Source organism: Mustela putorius, unplaced genomic scaffold, assembly GCF_011764305.1.
Source record: "Mustela putorius furo isolate JIRA1106 unplaced genomic scaffold, ASM1176430v1.1 tig00003987_pilon_pilon_pilon, whole genome shotgun sequence".
Taxonomy (NCBI): Eukaryota; Metazoa; Chordata; class Mammalia; order Carnivora; family Mustelidae; genus Mustela; species Mustela putorius.
In genome coordinates this window covers 1381698-1385908 of record NW_025422126.1, presented here as the reverse complement: position 1 = coordinate 1385908, position 4211 = coordinate 1381698, and the positions used below count along the sequence as shown (strand labels likewise).

The window sequence follows — 4211 nt, the reverse complement described above, 5'->3', positions numbered from 1 at the left end:
TTGCATCACCACTTCCTCATATCAGGGAGACCATATTACTCGGCATCAGGGAAATACAAATCAAAACCACAATGAGATATCACCTCACAGCAGTCAGAATGGCTAAAATTAACAAGTCAGGAAATGATACTTGCTGGCGGGGATGCAGAGAAAGGGGAAGCTTTCTACACTGTTGGTGGGAATGCAAGCTGGTGCAACCACTCTGGAAAACAGCATGGAGGTTCCTCAAAATGTTGAAAATAGAGCTACCCTATGACCCAGCAATTGCACTACTGAGTATTTACCCTAAAGATACAAACATAGTGATCAGAAGGACACGTGCACCCCAATATTTATAGCAGCAATGTCCACAATAGCCAAACTATGGAAAGAACCTATATGTCCATCAACAGATGAATGGATAAAGAAGATGTGGTATATATACACAATGGAATACTATGCAGCCATCAAAAGAAATGAAATCTTGTCATTTGTGACAATGTGGATGGAACTAGAGGGTATCATGCTTAGCGAAATAAGTCAAGTGGAGAAAGACAACTATCTGTGTTTTTCTATGTCATTGTGGCCTGTATATGTAGCTGCACATTTTTGTCTTTGCTTTATTATGTTTGTCCTCAACATCCTCAATTTAGGAAGTTATTACATTATGTGTTAATCTAGATACCACTCTTCACTCATGAAAAAAATACCAGTTTGTAGAATATTTTGGATCAAAACTGTACAAGATGTTATATTATCTGTAAGCATTGACTCTGCTAGTAGTCATCATAAATGATGTGTCCTTTGAATTCAACTGTGTCCAGTAATGGGAATCTTCCTTTTGGTAAATCTAGTATAAGGAACCAGTTAGGAAACAATATCACTGCCTTCTCTTGCACTGCAATAAAACAAGAACTAATTTGAAATAATTTGAAACTATTTTTGTGCTTTATTTTTCTTCTAGGAATGGACATACATATCTTCTTCTCCTATTCTAGCCAAACCCAGAATGCCCCATCAAAATATAACCATATTTCATCTATCCACCTTTTTTCTTTTTGGCATCCCAGGGCTTGAGACTGCCCATGCCTGGATTTCATTGCCATTTTGTTGTATTTACTTTATGGCTCTTATTGGCAATGTCACAATCTCGACAGTCATATGGACAGAAAAGAGCCCTCTGGAATACAATGTTCTTCTTTCTTGCCATTCTATAAGCCATAGACCTGGCCCTCTCTATAACCTCAGTACCATGAATGTTGGGTATCTTTTGGTTTAATGCTCATGAAATCAGCTTTGGAACTTGTGTAGCCAGATGTTTCTCATACACACCTTCACAGGAATGGAATCTGTTGTTCTGCTGACTGTGGCCTTTGACCGCTATGTAGCCATCTGTGACCCCCTCCACTATGCAACCATCCTGACAGTCCGAGTGTTGTCAGGAATTAGAGTAGGGCTTGCACTGAGTGCAGTCGTGCTCACACTGCCCATGATCTACCTAATCCACCGTCTACCCTTTTTGCAATGCCCGCATTATTGCCCACACCTACTGTGAACACATAGGCATTGCCAAGTTGGCTTGTGCCAACATTGAAATCAATGCTATCTATGGTCTCTTTGTTGCTTCCTTCCTTGTTCTTGTCCTGGTATTCGTTGGAATCTCTGACGGCTACATCCTCAAATCGCAAGAGGCCCGCCACAAGACGCTGAGCACGTGCAACTCTCATGCCGCAGTCATGTTTGTTTTCTAAACACCCTCTCTTTTCTCCTTTCTCACTCACCGATTTGGCCAAAAAATACCCTCTTATGTCCACATTCTTGTTGCCAACACCTATGTGGTCCTTCCATCAGCCCTCAACCCTATCATCTATGGGGTAAGGACCAAGCAAATCAGAGAGTGTGTGAGCCAAGTATTTATTGGGAAATAAGGGACACTATACTTGGTCTTTGGGGATGAAGAGCTGCTTGTAGTCACAACATTAACGCCACCTCCATATTAATACTTTAGAAGCAGTTGCCAGCATATTTGTACATGTAAGAAAACAGTAATTGAAGCTGCAAACTGATATGCCATAACAAATAATCCAAGCCTTGGGAAATAATTCCTGATTTAAGTCTGTTTTTAAGATCTCATTATTTTTGCTGAAGGGCTGTAGCCTCTGACTATGGTAGTTCATTATTCTTGAAGAAAAGAGAAATCAGAAGACTTGCAGATGGGCCCCTATAATTTAATGTTTCCAAGTTTCTCTGATTAAACTTGGTGTTCAAATAATGTAACAGAATTCTGTGTGAAATGTCTACTAGTAAGTCTAAGCTTATTCTAATTATTTGTGGTAAATATTCAGATAAATCTTAGAGTATGTAACAGTACTATAATATTCTTTCCAAGAATGTTATGTCCAAATCATTTTATAAGTTTATATTCAAATTCCCTAATTTTCCTTATTTTACCTCATGAATATAATCTTAGGGAAATATATCAAAAAATTTTTTAAAATAATTAACACTTCCCTCCACTCCCCCCAAAAGATGACATAAATAAAGAGGCTTGAGAGTACAATTTTTATTCTTAACAAAGGAAAACTGATGCTATAAATTAAAATCCAGAATCATCCTATCTGTTGCAGTTATTGTAGCTTTTGGCAGTCATCTGTACAGCCTCTATGTGAGTCTTCACTCTCAGAGTTTACCAACACCACTCCACTGTGAACACAATGTGTTTCTAATAGAAATGAATGTCATATCACAGTAGATAAAAAACCTGGAAAACATTTTTTTAGAGTCATCTTTGATTAGTGCTTTGCTAGAACATTTGGGAGAATTTTTAGGGTAAGACTACTCTTTCTTTCCCAATGAAGGTTGGTAAGCAGAAATCAGTTTACTTTTCTTCTTTGCTCCTATGTTAATAATGTAAGTAGATATACAGGATATCTTGAACTGATTGTCATGAGGCTGTCTCAATGTTCTGCTTAGTCTCCTAATGTACAGAACAATATATTTTCAGGCTCCAAGTAGATAGAAACCATAGAAACAATGTAATTTACATCACTGCAGGGTTCAAGTAGTTTATCCATTAATTAAAATTCAAAAATAGGGATCAGATATCTAAATAATATGATGATACACATAAGTGTCAGGAATCTTTAATTGCCCATTTTCTTAGATTTTAAAGTTTCATTGTTCCCAGTTCCTCTCAAATACTTTGACAAAGGTTTTAATATTTTTTAATGTGTTTATGAGAGTACCTAATGGATATTCACCTCTTTGTTATGTGAATTTCACATTAAGTAAAATGAATTTGTAATAATTTAAGAAAAATGAGTGTATAATAATATATGAAAATAAGGTACCTATAATATGAAGTGATTCTTTACATCATTAAGTAATATATTTCAATTTTTCAATTTAACATTTCAATATAGTACAAACACCGAAAATATTTTCATGGATTAGAAGCATTTACACCTCCTTTCTGGTAGTTTTGCAAATTTCACCTCTACCTAAATGCAAAGATTAAAAAAAAAAAAAAAGAAACACTTCCAGAAAAACTGAAGCTCTTACTCTAAAGATATGTATTGGCCTGACTGTGGAATATGTTACTTATTTCCAGCTCCTAATTTATTTTTGTGTGCATTCAAGACAGACAAAAATAAGTCAGTAAAAAAGTACTGAAAATACAATACAATACTGTCTTATATGTAATAAACTCAGCTCTACAGATTCTATAAAACCTTACAAAAACTCATTTAGGAAGAGGGATGAAAGACCCTAGAATCTTTAGGAGTGGTAGTTTTGAAGAAAACACTGATATAAGGCAATCTTAAACTTTTGATAACACAGAAAACAATATAAGAGTAAAATATACAGACAGTGTAAGTAAAATTAATTCTTCAAGAATGTTGTCAGGTATCACAGACATTATATTAATCTAACCACATTATTTAAAACCGTGGCTGTGGAGTCAGAGAGAACTAGATTTCTCCTCCTTGACCAACTGTAGTACATTCATAACTGAAATGGTGCCATGCTGTGCCTTTTCATTTTCTCACAACTACATGAAAGAGTTGTTAAAAATGCAAGGTTCTTGACAGGTGACTACCTGGGGAAGTTGCATCATGTTAAATGAGGTTATAAATGTCCCAGCTAGTGGAAAAGAATCAAAGTTTTGAAGAGAATACCTGAACTCAGCAGCATTAGGGGCTCACAATGACAGATAGTCAGAGTCTCACAGT

General features: G+C 36.0%; 1 pseudogene; it reads left to right on the top strand.

Annotated features, from left to right (window-relative positions):
• The first annotated feature begins 988 nt into the window (after positions 1-988).
• On the top strand, positions 989-1907 carry LOC101682444 (annotated as a pseudogene).
• Positions 1908-4211: the final 2304 nt, after the last annotated feature.